General features: G+C 47.4%; 1 protein-coding gene and 1 long non-coding RNA gene across 5 annotated transcripts in view; one reads left to right on the forward strand and one right to left on the reverse strand.

The window, feature by feature from the left end:
- Nucleotides 1-19,208, reverse strand: part of PRKAG2 (protein kinase AMP-activated non-catalytic subunit gamma 2) — a 656,600-nt gene that overhangs the window by 347,610 nt on the left and 289,782 nt on the right. The gene's annotated exons all lie outside the window — the stretch shown is intronic.
- Nucleotides 1-19,208, forward strand: part of LOC134927427 (uncharacterized) — a 51,924-nt gene that overhangs the window by 16,335 nt on the left and 16,381 nt on the right. For both annotated transcript variants that reach the window (XR_010177636.1, XR_010177637.1), the window contains one exon: nucleotides 11,034-11,297. This is a non-coding gene — a long non-coding RNA (uncharacterized LOC134927427). The remainder of the gene's footprint in view (nucleotides 1-11,033; nucleotides 11,298-19,208) is intronic.

Here is a 19,208-nt window from a genome sequence, read left to right on the forward strand (position 1 = left end):
TCATGAACCAAATGAATTGTGTGAAAAAGAGCGGGAATCTCCAGACAAGAAACTGCAGTTTCTCAAAAGAATTCTCATGGCGTAACCTTTCCCTGCTAGGGCCAGGATACGATGGGAATCCTCCCCTAGGGTGGACAAGGCGTTGACACGTTTACCCAAAAGGTAGCGCTGACATACCAAGATACAGCTACCCTCAGGGATCCTGCAGATAGCATGCAGAAAAGTACTTTGAAGTCCATTTACACACATTCTGGTACACTACTCAGACCGGCGATTGTGTCGGCAGGGGTTTATAGCGCTGTAGCAGCGTGGACAGATACCTTATCAGCTGAGATTGAAACCATAGATAAGGATACCATGTTATTGACCCTAGGATATATAAAAGATGCTGTCTTATATATAAGACATGCTCAAAGAGACATTGGTCTACTGGGTTCTAGAGTCAACGCTATGTCGATTTCTGCTAGACGTGTCCTGTGGAACATGCAATGGACAGGTGATGCCGACTAAAAGAGGCATATGGAGGTTTTACCTTACAAGGGTGAGGAATTGTGTGGAGAAGGGCTCTCGGACCTGGTCTCCACAGCTATAGCTGGTAAATCTGATCTTTTGCCTTATATTCCCTCACAGCCTAAGAAAGCATGACATTATCAAATGCAGTCCTTTTGGTCGCAGAAAAACAAGAAAGTACGAGGAGCGTCCTTTCTTACCAGAGGTAAGGGCGCAGGGCACAGCTAGTTCCCAGGAACAGATGTCCTCCACGGCCTCTACTAAATCCACCGCATGACGCTGGGGCTCCGCTAAGGGAGTCCGCCCCAGTGGGAGCACGTCTTCGACTCTTCAGCCACATCTGAGTTCACTCACAGGTGGATCCCTGGGCAATAGAAATTGTTTCTCAGGGTTACAAGCTGGAATTCGAAGAGGTGCCTCCTCGCCGGTTTTCCTTATCGGTCCTACCGGTTTCTCCCCCAGAAAGGGAGATAATATTAAATACAATTCACACATTGTATCTCCAACAGGTGGTGCTCAAGGTTCCCCTCCTTTCACCAAGGAAGGGGATATTACTCAACCTTGGCTGTAGTCCCGAAACCGGACGGTTCGGTCAGACCTATTTTAAAATTAAAATCTCTGAACCTATACTTGAAAAGGTTCAAATTCAAGGTGGAATCGCTCAGAGCGATCATCGCCAGCCTGGAAGGGGGGATTTTATGGTGTATCTAGACATAAAGGATGCATACCTTCATGTTCCCATTTATCCACCCCATCAGGCGTACCTGAGAATTACGGTACAGTATTGTCATTACCTATTTCAGGGTAATTGGTGGAAATGATGGTGCTCCTACGCAAGCAAGGAGTCACAATTATCCCATACTTGGACGATCTCCTAATAAGGGCGAGATCAAAAGAGCAGTTGTTGAACAGCGTGTTACTTTCGCTGAAGGTGTCACAGCAACTCGGCTGGATTCTCAATATCCCGAAGTCACAGTTGGTTCCTATGACTCGTCTGCCCTTCTTGGGTATGATTCTGAATACGGACCAGAAAAGGGTTTATTTTCCGATAGAGAAGGCCCAGGAACTAATGACTGGTAAAAAACCTATTAAAGCCAAAACAGGTGTCAGTGCATCACTGCACTCAGGGTCCTGGGAAAGATGGTGGCATCTTACGGGGTCATTCCCTTCGGCAGGTTCCATGCAAGGACTTTCCAATGGGATCTACGGAACAAGTGGTCCGGATCACATCTACAGATGCATCAGTTAATCACCCTGTCCCCTAGGGCCAGGGTGTCTCTCCTATGGTGGCTGCAGAGTGCTCACCTTCTGCAGGGTCGCAGGTTCGCCATCCAGTACTGGATTCTGGTAGCCACGGACGCGAGCCTCCGAGGTGGGGGAGCAGTCACACAGGGAAGAAACTTCCAAGGTCTTTGGGTTAAGTCAAAAAGCTTGTATTCAAATCAACATCCTGGAGCTGAGGGCCATATACAACGGCCTTCGGCAAGCGGAAACATTGCTTCGCGACCTACCGGTTCTGATCCAGTCAGACAACATCATCGCAGTGGCTCATGTAAACCGCCAAGGCGGCACAAAGAGCAGAGTGGAAATGGCAGAAGCCACCAGGATTCTCCGCTGGGCGGAAAATAATGTAAGCGCATTTTCAGCAGTTCATTCCGGGAGTGGACAACTGAGAAGCATACTTCCTCAGCAAACACGACCTGCATCCAAGAGAGGACTTCTTTAGGAAGCCTTCGCACAGATTGCAAGTCAGTGGGAACTACCACAGATAGACATGATGGCGTCCCGCCTCAACAAGAAGCTACAGAGGTATTGCACCAGGTCAAGAGACCCTCAGGCAGTAGCTGTATATGCCCTAGTGATACCGTGGGTGTTCCAGTCGGTCTATGTATTTCCCCCTCTTCCTCTCATACCCAAGGTGTTGAGAATGGTAGGAGGGAGAGGAATGAGAACAATCCTCATTGTTCCAGATTTGTCACAACTGAGGGCCTGAGCTGACGGGAGGCAGCCTCAGTTGTAGGGGCTGAGATGTACCGGAACCTGGGAGGTTGTATCAGACCCCTGGACATGTAAGTAACATGAATAATAACTGCCCGAAGGCGTGACCACGACAACTTAGATAAAAGTCAATGATGTTTATTATGACAACTCCGCATCACAGCAGCAATAAAAGAAAACGTAAAAGTCAGCAAAGAATAAATACAGTTCCTGAGTACTACAGCATGGCAGGAGCCACAGGGCACTGGTAGTGTGAGATAGTTCTTATGATCTTCTAGATGGAAAGTCCTTACCAGGCCCGGCTGTAGCAATGGAGATAACCCAGGATTGTACCAGCTGGTGTTCCAGGAAGAGCTGGGTTGCTGAAGGTAAAACAGCTGCTGTGGATACTGGCTGGAACCAGACTGTTGTTAGCACGGAGTGGATACTGGCTGGAACCAGTTAAATAATAAATGAACTTTGGGAGCGATGAAATGTGAACTGGAATGTAGAACTTGAGAGCGGAGAAATAATAATTCCGGTGGAGAGTGATAAAGTGTAGAAAGGACACCGGCCCTTTAAGGGAAGCTGTACACTGCTGGAAGCTGAGGCTGGAAGCAGGTAGTGTTGTAGCTGGAAACAGATGAATCCACAATGGATTGGAGAGTCAGGCTACACCGCAGGTGGAATGCTGGTGCGGGTCTCTATGGTGGAAGTCTTGAGACAGGAGCTGGAACCTGGAAGACAATCATAGAAGAGAGACAAACAGGAACTAGGTTTGACAACCAAAGCACTGACGTCTTCCTTGCTCAGGTACAGCTTACTTATACCTGCAGCAAGGAAGGGGTTGGCTAGGCAATTATGCAAATCAACAACACAGACAGCAGATTGGTGGAAATGATCAGATGACAGAATCCAAGATGGCTGCGCCCATGCAGACACTTGGAGGGAAGTTTGGTTTGTAATCCATGTGGTCTGGGAAACAGTAATGGCGGCGCCGGCCACCGGAGACAGGAGACGCCAGGCTGATAGATGCACATTTAACCACGCGGGCACAGCGGAGGCCGCGGCTGATGAAAAGACCACTCTGCATGTGGAAACTCAGGAACAGCGGAATCCGGTCCTGGAACGCTGAGCCCGCCTTAGAAGGCATCTGAAGGGTAAGTAATGGCGTCCAGATACCCGGATCGTGACAGCACCCCCCCCTTTAGGAGTGGCCCCAGGACACTTCTTAGGCTTTAAAGGAAACTTTGCGTGGAAATTTCGGACCAAGGCAGGAGCATGGACGTCAGAGGCATTGGTCCAAGAGCGTTCTTCAGGACCATAGCCCTTCCAGTCAATGAGATACTGAAGTTGACCGTAACGGTGACGTGAGTCCAGGATCTTGGCCACTTCATACTCAACGCCTCGTTGAGTTTGGACTTTCGGAGTTGGTGGAAGTGAGGAATGAAACCGATTCAAGATTAGCGGTTTCAACAGGGAAACATGGAATGTCCTGGGTATTTTTAAGAAGGGAGGTAACTGGAGTCTGTAAGCAACAGGATTGATGACTTGATCAATTTTAAAAGGACCGATGTAGCGAGGTGCAAACTTCATACTGGGAACTCTTAACCTCAAATTCTTCGTGGATAACCATACCCGATCACCCACCTTGAGAGCAGGAACTGCTCGACGCTTCTTATCCGCAAACTTCTTGTACCTGAACGATGCCTTGAGCAGAGCTGATCGTACGCTCTTCCAGATATTGGCAAACTGATGCAAGGTGATATCCACTGCGGGAACAGAAGTTGCTGGAAGCGGTTGGAACTCAGGGACTTTAGGGTGGAATCCAAAGTTGGTGAAGAATGGTGTTGAGGAAGATGAAGAATGATACTGGTTGTTATGACAGAACTCGGCCCAGGGAAGTAATTGAACCCAGTCATCTTGAGAGGAGGACACATAGATGCGGAGGAAGGCCTCCAAGTCCTGATTCACCCTCTCAGTTTGACCATTGGTCTGAGGATGGTAAGCCGTGGAAAACTTTAACTTGACTTGGAGGACTTGACATAAACTTCGCCAGAATTTGGCTGTGAATTGAACTCCTCGATCTGAGATAATTTCTTCTGGAAGACCGTGGAGTCGGAAGATCTCTTGTATGAATACTTGAGCCAACTTGGAAGCTGACGGAAGACCGGTGAGAGGAATGAAGTGTGCCATCTTGGTGAACCGGTCAACTACCACCCAGATGGTATTGAACTTGTTGCACATGGGCAAATCTGTAATAAAATCCATCGACAAATGGGTCCATGGTCGACGGGGAACAGATAGTGGAACCAGTTGCCCCGCAGGCGACTGGCGGGATACTTTATGTTGAGCACACTTTGGGCAAGATGCAATAAACTCCAAAACGTCCTTTTTCAGAGTTGGCCACCAATAGGACCTAGAGATAAACTCCAGGGTTTTTTGGATACCTGTATGTCCGGCAAAACGGGAAGCATGGGCCCAATGCATGAGCTTCTTCCTTAGTGTCGGCTTCACAAAACTTTTCCCTGATGGGGGCGTAGAGTCCATCCCTACCGTGGAGAATGCCAACGGATTTATAATAGGATGCTTGTCTGAAGACTCTGACTCATTTTCTTGCTCCCATGAGCGGGAAAGGGCATCGGCCTTGCGATTCTGAGAGCCCGGACAGAACTGGAGTTTAAAGTCGAACCTGGAAAAGAAAAGTGCCCATCTGGCCTGACGAGGGTTGAGACATTGTGCGCCTTTTAGATATAGAAGGTTCTTGTGGTCTGTAAGGATGGTGATTGAATGAGAAGCTCCCTCCAACAGATATCTCCACTCCTCTAGAGCGAGCTTGATGGCTAGCAACTCCTGGTCGCCAATGGCATAGTTGCGCTCCGCTGGGGAGAACTTCCGTGAGAAGAAACTGCAAGGATGTAAATGACCATCTTTAGCCCTCTGAGATAACACCGCTCCTACTCCAACGGAGGAGGCATCCACCTCTAAGATGAAAGGAGAGTCGATGTCAGGCTGTTTCAGGACAGGTGCAGAGATGAACCTCTGTTTTAAAAGATGAAAAGCTTGCATGGCTTCTTCAGACCACTTGGACGGGTTAGCACCCTTCTTGGTGAAAGCAGTAATAGGCGCCACAATGGTGGAAAAGTCTCGTATAAACTTTCGGTAATAATTGGCGAACCCTAAGAACCTCTGGACCCCTTTGAGGGTTAAGGGTACCGGCCAATTCTGGATTGCTTGTAGTTTCTCAGGATCCATCTCTAGTCCGGAACCGGACACAATGTACCCTAGAAACGGAATGGACTTGACTTCAAAGACGCATTTCTCTAATTTGCAGTAGAGATGATTGACACGGAGACGGGACAGAACCTCCTTTACCCAGAAACGATGTTCCTCTAAATCGTTGGCAAAAATGAGGATATCATCTAGATAGACCACGACATGACGGTATAGAATGTCTCTGAAGATCTCATTGACGAAATGCTGGAAGACAGCTGGAGCATTGCTCAATCCGAAGGGCATGACGAGGTACTCATAATGTCCGTCACGGGTGTTAAATGCGGTCTTCCACTCGTCACCCTCACGGATCCGGATGAGATTGTATGCACCTCTCAGGTCCAGCTTTGTAAAGATGGTAGCTCCGCTAACTCTGTCAAAGAGCTCAGTAATCAGGGGTAAAGGATAGCAGTTCTTGATGGTAATGTCGTTCAAACCTCTGTAGTCGATGCACGGCCGCAGACCACCATCTTTCTTCTTTACAAAAAAGAAGCCTGCGCCGGCTGGAGAAGAAGATGGTCGAATGAACCCCTTTGCTAGGTTCTCTTTAATGTATTCCTCCATAGAATGCGTCTCGGGGAGAGACAACGGATAAGTTCGGCCTCGAGGCGGAACCTTCCCTGGAACGAGATCAATCGGGCAGTCCCATTCTCTATGAGGAGGAAGGATATCAGCTGAAGCTTTACTGAACACATCCGTGAAATCTTGATATGGAGGAGGTGGAACATCAGACGACCTGGGGGAGGAAGAACAGACAGGCAACACTTTAAACAAACATGTCTTAGTACAGGAGGAACCCCATGCCAGGATTTGCGTAGTCGTCCAATCAATAGTAGGATTGTGAAGACGGAGCCATGGAAGGCCCAGGACCACAGGATGTGTGGCTCTTGGAATCACTAAAAGTGAAATAAGTTCGGAATGAAGAACTCCCACTCTCAGACGAACTGGTAGAGTCCTTAGAGAAATAACTGTATCAAAAATTTTACTGCCATCCACAGCAGTTAAGGAAAAGGACGAAGGAAGTCTCTCGGTGGGTAGGGACCACCGTTTAACATAGGCTTCAGTAATAAAGTTCCCAGCTGCTCCGGAATCCAGGAGGGCAATGACGTTCTGATAACGTTGAGCAACTTGAAGCGAGACTGGGAGGTTACAATCTTGAGGAGATGGAGAGGAGATCATTACTCCTAGCCGGCCCTCTCCTTGGCGAGCTAGGATTTGGAGTTTCCCGGACGTTTGGGACAGGCATTAATGGTGTGAGACGGAGCTGCACAATACAGACAGAGAAACTCGGAGAGACGTCTTCGGCGCTCAGCAGGAGTTAAACGGGAACGACCAATTTGCATGGGTTCATCTTTAGTTGGTGACAGTTGGCGAGGAGGAGGAGCAGAAGATTTTGGAGCAGATGATCTTCCACGCTCAGTTGCTCTCTCTCTGAAACGTAAGTCAACTTTCGTACAAAGTGAGATTAGCTCATCTAACTTGGAGGGTAAGTCTCTGGTAGCTAACTCATCTTTAATACGCTCGGATAAACCATGCCAGAATGCAGCATACAGGGCCTCGTCGTTCCATGCCAGTTCGGATGCTAGGATCTGGAACTGTATAAGATATTGTCCTACAGTACGTGATCCCTGGCGTAAACGGAGAATCTCAGACGAAGCTGAAGTTACCCGGCCTGGCTCGTCGAAGATGCGCCTGAATGTTGACACGAATGCAGTGTAAGAAGATAGCAGGGTGTCGGACCTCTCCCATAACGGTGATGCCCAATCAAGGGCTGAGCCACTGAGAAGAGAAATAATGTAGGCAATTTTTGTACGGTCACTGGGAAAATTGCCAGGTTGTAGCTCAAACTGAATCTCACACTGGTTGAGAAATCCCCTGCAGAATCTTGGAGATCCGTCAAATTTTGCTGGCGTTGGAAGATGAAGACGTGGAGCAGAAATGGGTAAGGTGGGTGGGGTTATAGCTGGAGTCACTGTGGTTGACGCACCAGACGCGCCTGATCCACGGAGAGTTGTCTGAATCCCATCCAGCCGAGTAGAGAGATCCTGGAGACAGCGGATGATGTGGCCCTGTGCAGCCTCCTGATGTTCTAGTCGGGCTGCCAGTTCTTGCATCGGCCTGGCCGCTTGATCCTGGTCTCCGGCTGGATTCATTGGGTCAGTGCTTACTGTCACAACTGAGGGCCTGAGCTGACGGGAGGCAGCCTCAGTTGTAGGGGCTGAGATGTACCGGAACCTGGGAGGTTGTATCAGACCCCTGGACATGTAAGTAACATGAATAATAACTGCCCGAAGGCGTGACCACGACAACTTAGATAAAAGTCAATGATGTTTATTATGACAACTCCGCATCACAGCAGCAATAAAAGAAAACGTAAAAGTCAGCAAAGAATAAATACAGTTCCTGAGTACTACAGCATGGCAGGAGCCACAGGGCACTGGTAGTGTGAGATAGTTCTTATGATCTTCTAGATGGAAAGTCCTTACCAGGCCCGGCTGTAGCAATGGAGATAACCCAGGATTGTACCAGCTGGTGTTCCAGGAAGAGCTGGGTTGCTGAAGGTAAAACAGCTGCTGTGGATACTGGCTGGAACCAGACTGTTGTTAGCACGGAGTGGATACTGGCTGGAACCAGTTAAATAATAAATGAACTTTGGGAGCGATGAAATGTGAACTGGAATGTAGAACTTGAGAGCGGAGAAATAATAATTCCGGTGGAGAGTGATAAAGTGTAGAAAGGACACCGGCCCTTTAAGGGAAGCTGTACACTGCTGGAAGCTGAGGCTGGAAGCAGGTAGTGTTGTAGCTGGAAACAGATGAATCCACAATGGATTGGAGAGTCAGGCTACACCGCAGGTGGAATGCTGGTGCGGGTCTCTATGGTGGAAGTCTTGAGACAGGAGCTGGAACCTGGAAGACAATCATAGAAGAGAGACAAACAGGAACTAGGTTTGACAACCAAAGCACTGACGTCTTCCTTGCTCAGGTACAGCTTACTTATACCTGCAGCAAGGAAGGGGTTGGCTAGGCAATTATGCAAATCAACAACACAGACAGCAGATTGGTGGAAATGATCAGATGACAGAATCCAAGATGGCTGCGCCCATGCAGACACTTGGAGGGAAGTTTGGTTTGTAATCCATGTGGTCTGGGAAACAGTAATGGCGGCGCCGGCCACCGGAGACAGGAGACGCCAGGCTGATAGATGCACATTTAACCACGCGGGCACAGCGGAGGCCGCGGCTGATGAAAAGACCACTCTGCATGTGGAAACTCAGGAACAGCGGAATCCGGTCCTGGAACGCTGAGCCCGCCTTAGAAGGCATCTGAAGGGTAAGTAATGGCGTCCAGATACCCGGATCGTGACAAGATTGGCCACGAAGGACCTGGTATCCGGATCTGCAGGAAATGCTCACAGAAGATCCGTGGCCTCTTCCTCTAAGACAGGACCGGTTGCAACAGGGGCCATGTCTATTCCAAGACTTACTGCGGCTGCGTTGGACAGCATGGCGGTTGAACGCCGGATCCTAGCAGATAAGGGTATTCCGGATGAGGTCATTCCTATGCTAATAAAGGCTAGGAAGGACATGACATCTAAACATTATCACCGTATATGGCGAAAATATGTTTCTTGGTGTGAGGCCAGGAATGCTCCTACGGAAGAATTCCATCTGGGCCGTTTCCTTCACTTCCTGCAAACTGGAGTGAATTTCGGCCTAAAATTAGGATCTATTAAGGTTCAGATTTCGGCCTTATCCATTTTCTTTCAAAAGGAATTGGCCTCTCTCCCTGAAGTACAAACTTTTGTAAAGGGAGTACTGCATATTCAGCCTCCTTTTGTACCTCCGGTGACGCCTTGGGACCTTAACGTGGTGTTAAGTTTCATTAAGTCACACTGGTTTGAACCACTTAAAACGGTGGAGTTGAAAAATCTCACTTGGAAGGTGGTCATGTTATTAGCCTTGGCTTCGGCTAGGCGAGTGTCGGAATTAGCGGCTTTATCACATAAAAGCCCCTATCTGGTTTTCCATATGGATAGAGCGGAATTGCGGACCCGTCCTCAATTCCTGACAAAAGTGGTTTCATCCTTTCATATGAACTATTGTGGTGCCTGTGGCTACGCGTGACTTGGAGAATCCCGAGTCACTTGATGTGGTCAGGGCTTTGAAAATTTACGTGGCCAGATCGGCTACAGTCAGAAAAACAGAAGCACTGTTTGTCATGTATGCAACCAACAAGGTTGGTGCCCCAGCTTCAAAGTAGACTATTGCTCGCTGGATCTGTAACACGATTCAGCAGGCGCATTCTACGGCGGGATTGCCGTTACCTAAATCGGTCAAGGCCCATTCTACTAGGAAGGTGGGCTCTTCTTGGGCGGCTGCCAGAGGGGTCTCGGCGCTACAGCTGTGCCGAGCTACTACTTGGTACGGTTCAAACTCCTTTGCAAAGTTCTATAAGTTTGATACCCTGGCTGAGGAGGACCTCCTGTTTGCTCAATCGGTGCTGCAGAGTCATGCGCACTCTCCCGCCCGTTTGGGAGCTTTGGTATAATCCCCATGGTCCTTACGGAGTCCCCAGCATCCTCTAGGACGTAAGAGAAAATAAGATTTTAAACCTACCGGTAAATCTTTTTCTCGTAGTCCGTAGAGGATGCTGGGCGCCCGTCCCAAGTACGGACTACTTCTGCAAGACTTGTATATAGTTATTGCTTAAATAAGGGTTATGTTATAGTCTCATCGGTCTTGGACTGATGCTATGTCGTTTTCATACTGTTGACTGGATAGTATATCACAAGTTATACGGTGTGATTGGTGTGGCTGGTATGAATCTTGCCCTTGGATTAACAAAAATCCTTTCCTCGTACTGTCCGTCTCCTCTGGGCACAGTTTCTCTAACTTAGGTCTGGAGGTGGGGCATAGAGGGAGGAGCCAGTGCACACCAGATCTAAAGTCTTTCTTAAAGTGCCCATGTCTCCTGCAGAGCCCGTCTATCCCCATGGTCCTTACGGAGTCCCCAGCATCCTCTACGGACTACGAGAAAAAGATTTACCGGTAGGTTTAAAACCTTATTTTCGCTCTTCATAAAATTATAATGGCTGCACTGCCCTCTTGAGGTTTAAATCAAAATTGCAAAGAGAGCTTGCAAAACAATGGGGCAGATAACTCAGCTAATATTTAAGAAGTTTAAGAAGTCTATTTAAAAAAACAAAGCAAAGAAGCCGCACCAAAAAAATCAATTTTACAATATTTTAATTTAATTTTTTTTTAAATACAGGGACAGCCCTTGAGATAAAAGGCTGCACCAGCAAGGAGATATCAAATATCTTTCACATTTGCAAAAGATGTTTGCATGGTCTGAGCATGCGCCTATTAGCGTCAGACTGGAGCTGATCAGAGATGTAGCCTGAGGACAGCAGAGAAGTGGAAGCTAACCAGGGGAGTGCAGGCTCCCAGGAGAAGAGAAGTGACAGAAAGAGCTGGGGCAGTCGTGGAAAGCAGGAGGAGAATGCCGCTTCAGTCCTTTTCTCCATTTCTAGAGGTAAGAAGGCACATAGGTGGTCATCATGTGCAAAGTACTTATGTTCGGTACTTTGCACATGTGAAGGACCCATTCTGCTCATGCGCAAAAGGGTCCTGTGATGTCGGAAGCAGGACAGCAGCAGACTGACTGTCTGCTGCCCTTCAGGGGGCGGGAAGGGGGAGGCAACGGCCTCCATCTGTGAAAACAGAGGTGTGTTGCCGCCGTTTAGTGGGTGGGAAGAGGTCAGGGATCTCCGTTGTAGGATTGAGATTTCCTGGCCTCTGCGACAGCTGGCTTGCGCACCACCATAGGTGCAGTAAGCCGCCCTATGGTGGGAGAGAACTCCGATGCTGTGTCCTAGGACGCAGCTCAGACCACTGCTGTAGCAGGAGTAGATGCCTCCTGCTGCATCACCATACAGCACTATCACTGCTTCCAAGGACACAAATATCACGGGGTTTCCTTGTAAGAAATACTCTGACTAGTAGTAAAAACAATTTGGACTTCTGGATTTCCATATTAAATAAGTGTGGCCTAGATTTAATGTTGTGAAGAGGCATGGAATGTAATTTACTCACAAACACACGATGTACAGTAAGATCAGGGCAGGACTAAGGTTGGTGAGGTGCAGGGCAACGGGGGTGGCGGGGGGCCCCACCAGTAAAGGTGCTGGCAAAGCCCCGCCCCCGACACATACACTTACTTGCACAGACATGTACAGCACCCAGTGTCCAGCGGAGGAGCTACAGTGGAGGAGCTCTAAATAAAACTACAGCTCCCAGCAACCCTTGCTTCCAAAAGCAAGGGCTGCTGGGAGCTGTAATTTTATTTAGAGCTCCTCCAGAGATGCTCCACCATGTAGTGCTGTGCCGCTGGACACCGGCACTACCCCAGGACACCGGCGCTAACCCCCTGTTCTGGCGGCGCTGTCCCCGAAGCAGCAGGGGACAGCGCCGCCAGAGCACATCCTGTCCTGTGGGATCGCAATGCGATCCCGCACGACTGTGCATGGAGGAGCTCCTCTGCGACCTCTGTTAATTAACAGCTGAGCTGCCGCAAGCAGTGTGTGGGGGCCCCGGGACGGCCGCCCGTCGCTCCTAGCTTAATCCGGCTCTGTGTAAGATGATAGCTTCATGCTTTGGACCAACAAATTCACGCAGCAGTGTGAATAATAGAAACATGTAAACTTAAAAAATGTCAGATCATTCGTACAACAGCTCCCGCCAGCAGTGGTAGAAACAGAGGAGAGAGAGGTAAGAAAGAGTTGCAGTTGTGACTACACGAGGGAGGAGGGTGAGCAGGAGAGAGAGAAAATGTTGGGGAGGGAGAGAGAGAGGTGAGCAAGAGGGAGGGAGAAAGAGACAGTATCAGGGAGAGAGAGACAGTGTCAGGGATAGACAGTGACAGAGGGAGTCAGGGAGAGAGAGAGAGGGTGTCAGGGAGAGAGGAAGAAAGAAAGAGGGGAAAAAGGAGTGTCAGAGAGAGAGAGAGAGAGAGAGAGAGGGAGAGATACGGTGTCAGGGAGAGAGGCAGAGAGACAGTGTCAGGGAGAGAGAGACATTGGGGGTCATTCCGAGTTGATCGCTCGCTAGCAGTTTTTAGCAGCCGTGCACACGCATTGCCGCCGCCCACTGAGGAGTGTATTTTCGCTTTGCAGAGGTGCGAACGCTTGTGCAGCAGAGCGCCTGCAAAATCTTTTTGTGCAAAACAAGACCATCCCTGTAGTTACTCTTCGTGTGCGTTGATTCTAACGATAGTGGGACGGCTTTTGACGTCACACACCCACCCAGCGTTCGCCCAGCCACGCCTGCGTTTTCCCCGACATGCCTGCGTTTTTCTAAGCACTCCCTAAAAACGGTCGGTTGACACCCAGAAACGCCCAATTCATGTCAATCTTCCTGCATTGTGCCGTGTGACTGAAAGCTTTGCTAGAACCTGTGCAAAACCACAAAGGACTTTGTACCCGTACGTATCGCGTGCGCATTGCAGTGCATACGCATGCGCAGAAATGCCAATTTTTAGCCTGATTGCTGCACTGCGAACAACGGCAGCTAGCGATCAACTCGGAATGACCCCCATTATCAGGGTGAGAGGGAGAGAGTCAGTGCCAGGGAGGCATAGACAGACAGATGGTGAGAGAGGGCATAGATGAGCAGAGCACCATATGGGAGCATAGACGGACAGATGAGGGAGGGGGGCATAGATTGAAAAGCAGAGCACCATATGTGGGCATAGATAGATGGGGGAGGAGGGCATAGACGGACAAGCAGAGCACCATATAGGGGGGGGGGGGGGCTCACCATCAGCGAGACTGCTTATTCTCATCCGCTAACTGGGCTCTGTCAGCCACGCAGGTCTCTCTGCCAGCCATGCAGCTCCCTCTGCCTGCTGCGCCGGTTCCTCCATGTTCCATCAGTTGCGCTGATCTCTCCAGTTTCCTTTAGCTGGGCCAATATGCTTCTTGTCTCTCCCGGATTTGAGAGCTGATGACATCATCATCTTGCGAGTCTTTCTGATGACAGAGGACGTCCGGGGATACAGCGAGGGCGGCTCTCCTCCTCTACCCCCTTCAATCCTACCAGGAACTTGGAGGTGAATTGAACTCGACAGCGGTGGCGCACTACTACAAAAATTAAATAAAATTTCAAAGAGTGCAGTGGGATTGCTTGCTGGGCCTTTGAGCCCCCCAAGCAGCTGGGCCCCATAGCAGCTGTATCCCCTGCACCCTCTGTACTTACGCCACTTGCTTACATTATGACAGTGGGACCCAAGGCTGCTAGTCTCCCGGGTATAACGTGACCAGCCCAGTCTGGTAAAATATGGGAATGGTTACTAATTTTGCAGAAGAATATGTGGTAGTAAGTCTCACAGCAAAGTCTATGCAGTGAGAACATGTTAAAGAGATCATAAAAACTTGGCAGATTTCTGTGGCAGACGAGTTAGCGCCGCTGTAATACCTTTTAAATGATCTGTCATGGATTGATCCTGATTGCAGTATTACAGTTATGAAATTGCATACATGCCAGTGAACCGAGTCTTGGTCTTGTCCTCGATGATGAATCTGGAGGTTTATTAAATATAATAATCCTGGAAAGTTGGCAATCTGTGAGAGCTGCACACAAATAACTGCACAGCTTCTGTCAGCTTCTTACAGCATGAAAATCATTAAAAATGTATTTAACCACAAAGAGGCTTCAAGGCTGAGAGCATATGAAGTACCTTCCTGAGGTTGGCAAAACATAACATTATGCATTCAGCACCGGCACACAATGTTCTGCATACAATGGAAGCAATTTGTTTAGAAATAGTAAAGTTTCCAATCCACTTCTATTATCTGAAGATGTATAGCACAATTCACAGAATTCATTGTAACATATTGTGCTCTGCAACTTCAAAATGGCTGCTTGTTAAAAATGTGACTTATTCTATGAGAAGATGGTATCACTCATTGTCAGGCATGTCAGCTCCATGCTCTGGGGGCAGCCATTTTGTGGGCTTCAACTGTATTGGGGAATGAATGGTAAACGTTCAGAACAAGATAGATGGATAGATAGATAGATAGATAGATAGATAGATAGATAGATAGATAGATAGATAGATAGATAGATAGATATGGTAAAACATTACATATGTTCCATTATATTAAGAATTTACTTGCGTTAGGTTAGTGTACCCCATGTTCTATACTTTTACCTTAAGGACTTTGAAGAGCAACCTTTCGGAAAGATTGCTCTCTATTCCAGATACATCAAAGTTTATTTATTTATTTGATTGATCTTGGAGACATGTTGTACGGATAAGATCAAGAGAAATCACAATGGTGGTGTCAATGTTCTTAACATTGTCTCTGGAATCTCCATTATTACAGAACATGCGTGACCTCTTCTTAGTCCCTGGCCTCTCCTCCACCATCACTAGTCATCACTCACTGTGCTTCTGCATGGCTGTGCCTGAGAAGCTCAGGGCAGCAGGGCAGGATCCTCAGTCTGCCTCTCAGCCACCAGACGCTTCTATATAGTGTACGTCCATGGGCAGCCTGCTCTGATGAAATGATGATCTGGATCTGATACTGACAGTGATAAAGCCAGTATTCATATCTCCATAAGGGACTCAGGGGGAGAAGTATCAATCCTTGGAGAGAGAAGGCTTATGTTTTTTTAAATGACAGCAAGCTGATTGGTTACTTTGAGCAACTACTTCACTCTCTGAACAAGGCTTGATACACACCTTGACACATGTCCTCAGTGAGCCCACAAACTTTACCTGTCCGCAGTACTAGCCAAACACCTCAAGGGTGATGCAGAGCCATGTAGCCCCTGCCAGGAATGGGAAAAATTTCGACTGCTGGGGAAGAAATCCCCGTGTTTTCCCTTCTACAATGGTCTTAAATGTTATCTGAATCTAAATGTCTCAAATTGATGGTTCAGGGTATACTTGGGGATAAACCTGAAAACATCAATACTAAGTAGAGTCCATACAAACCTGACATACATGCAGAGTCCATGTTTAATACATAGAGGGGAGTTTCGTGCATCCTCCATGTAATCCTTTCTTTTTTTTCTATTTTTTGTATCCTGTAATAATGTGCTGTTTCTTATTCCCTTGTTGCACTATGTGTGATGGTTTCCACGCTGTTCATTTTGCCACTATTACAATCTGTATATGATCTATTCAGGTCTTTATATCCTCTTTGTACCATTTGTTTTTCCTCTGATGAATAAAGAAAATAATTTAAAAAAATAGTCAATGGAATAAAAATATGGTCGTTATTATGTTCCCATATGGTGCATATATGGAGGAAGGTGCTCTGGTCAGATGAGACTAAAATTTTACTTTTCGGCCACCAAGGAAAACGCTATGTTTGGTGCAAACCCAACACATCCCATCACCCCAAGAACACCATCCCCACAGTGATACATGGTGGTGGCAGCATCATTCTGTGGGGATGTTTTTCAGCAGCAGGGACTGGGAAACGGTTTCGAGTTGAGGGAAAGATGGATGGTGCTAAATACAAGGATATTCTTAAGCAAAACCTGTTTCAGTTTGCCTGTGATTTGAGACTGAGACGGAGGTTCACCTTCCAGCAGGACAATGACCCGAAGCATACTGCTAAAGCAACACTCGAGTGGTTTAAGGGGAAACATTTAAATGTGTAGGAATGGCCTAGTCAAAGCTCAGATCTCAATCCAATTGAGAATCTGTGGTCAGACTTGAAGGCCTTGAGGAATGGGCAAAAATCCCAGTGGCAAGATTTGGCAAGCTCATAGAGACTTATCCAAAGCACCCTGCAGCTGTAATTGTCGCAAAAGGTGGCTCTACAAAGTACTGACTTTAGGGCGGTAAATAATTAGCACGCTGAAGTTTTCTGTTATTTTGTCCTATTTGTTGTTTGCGTCACAATAAAAAAAAAAAAAATCTTCAAAGTTGTAGGCATGTTCTGTGAATGAAATGATGCAAACCTTCAAACAATCCATTTTAACTCCAGGTTGTGAGGCAGCAAAACATGAAAAATGCAAAGGGGGGGTGAATACTTTAGCAAGGCACTGTACTTAACATCACTGTGCACATACAGCAGGAAATCTGTTGCTCCACAAATCTTCTTACATGAAGTATTAGCCAGTGAGAGTATGGCCTGGCTTTACCCTGGCAATAACACTCAGCACTGACACACTAATGAATCTAGACTCAGGTGACTGAAGAGTATAGGAACACTGCTAGCGAGTTTCCATTCATTTCTATCCCAGAGCTATAGAAGTGTCGTATTTGAAGGCCAGCATTTTAATTGGTTGTGTGACATTACCCTAGGGCATAAATAGCTTACCCATTAGTAAATAATGAAAAAATACCTGACCAACAGCCACTGCCTCACATGACCCCAATGTTCATGGCACCAGACTCTACTAGAATGATGACAGAACAACTATATGTGCTTAAAGACCATTCACAGTTTATGCACCTGTCTTTACAATACCAGTTAGTGTGTGTGTGTGTGTGTGTGTGTGTGTGTGTGTGTGTGTGTGTGTGTGTGTGTGTGTGTGTGTGTTGGACGGGCGAAGTCGTAGCGTGATTTGCATTATCATGGTCCCCCAGAGGCATCGCCCGGGACAGATTAACAATGGGGCGAGTTGGACTACAGCTCCAGGCCTCCATCTATAGCGGCGCTGCTGCAATCACTGTGAAAATGGTTCGGCAGCCATTTTCACAACATTTTGCACATGCGCAGTAGAGAAATTGCAGGAAAAATGTCCCCCACGCCATGTTTTCGGAGATCTGCGCATGTGCATTAGAATCTGAGCCCTCTAGGGCTCAGACTCTACAGCGCTGCCAGCAGAGAGGGCCCAGACAGACGAGGCTGCATACAGGCCTACTCCTCTCTTAAAGGACCCCCGGGTGTACACTCCCACACAGAACTGGCCACACCCACATAGCACTGGCTCTTTATAAAGTATGGGAGGTAGGACACAAATTTATAGTTTGCAGGGGGTGCCGAAAAGACTAGCACCAGTCCTGGCTCTGTGTAATGGAAAGGGAGGTAGGTGGTGGGGGAAATGAGTTCCACCATCTCACCACTTTAAGCCCTGCATCTAGCTTCAATACACTACACAGTGTGACATGCCTGGCACAAGTGAGTCACCATGTCCCATTCACTTTACGAGCATTAGGTGTCTTTTTTTTGCCAATAATGCATCTTAGATGCAACTCAATGTGACTAGGACGCACCAGAAGGATACATCTGTACACGTGATCTAAACAGCTCCCATTGTGCATCTTAGAATTAATTTAAACAGATTTTGAAATGAAACAATAAGGGCTGGATTAAGGGAGGGGTGACAGGGGCGGTCGTCCCGGGGACCCCATACATTAGGGCCCCCCACACAGTGCTGTATGAAGCCAGTCAGACAGCACATGCCTAGTGTAGAGCGAGTCTCGCGTGATAGGGGTGTAAAATCCCACGAGACAGTAACCCTTAAGCCAGCAGCATCTGTTGGTGGTGCGGTGGCGCGCTGTCCCTGTCCATGCTGCAGTGTCCAGGTAAGACGCTGTGGCGCGACGCAGTGCGGTGTGTGCGCGCTCATGAATTGCCATCACTAGTACTAGTGGGGGCCCCCCACAAATTCATTGCCCCTGGGCCCCCACCAACTTAATCCGGCCATGAAAACAATAGTTACTTATATGGCCCAACCGTATACAGAGGAGAGCGACAACACAAATGACCTGAACAATAGCTTTCCCTTCTGCTGATTACTGCATTGTCATTGTTAGAAAGAGAACAGATTTGTCATTTCTTTGTTGATTTTAACTGCCTACAAGTCAAAAAACAAATGCTTGTGGCTTCTTCCATAGAAGAAACAGATTTATGACACATATTGTGTTGATAAAAACATGGTGACTTGTTTCGTAGATGTGAAAACACCATGTATTTTTATTTACTGTAAAAGGTTACAGAATTATTTTGCATTTAGTTATATTCAAAATATAAGACACAAAGTCAATCAATTAGAACCATGTTTAGAAATATTTTTTTTAAAGTGGGATTTGAAAACTCTAAATTAAGAAGTTATAGGGTCTATTCATGGAGCAGTGAAAAGAGTGGAGAAGTCAGTCAGTGGAGAAGTTGCCCATGGCAACCAATCAGCTACTATGTTTAATTTTATAGAATGCACTTGATAGATGTTACCTCAAAGCTGATTGGTTGCGAAGGACAACTACTCAACTGGCCCACTTCTCCTTTCTTTTCACTGCTCCATGAATAGACCCTTTTTCCATTTAAAAAGAAATAAAATAAATGTGTTATGCTTAAGATTGGATTAAGGAAGAACACAGTTATTATATTTAGATGTTATATTTACTACTTCATATACTGTCCACAGGGGCTGGCTGGCAACTTTTAGCCTGGGGGGCAAGTCCAGAGCACTGGCCCATAAGTAA

This window comes from Pseudophryne corroboree, chromosome 5 (genome assembly GCF_028390025.1).
Source record: "Pseudophryne corroboree isolate aPseCor3 chromosome 5, aPseCor3.hap2, whole genome shotgun sequence".
NCBI classification, from domain to species: Eukaryota; Metazoa; Chordata; class Amphibia; order Anura; family Myobatrachidae; genus Pseudophryne; species Pseudophryne corroboree.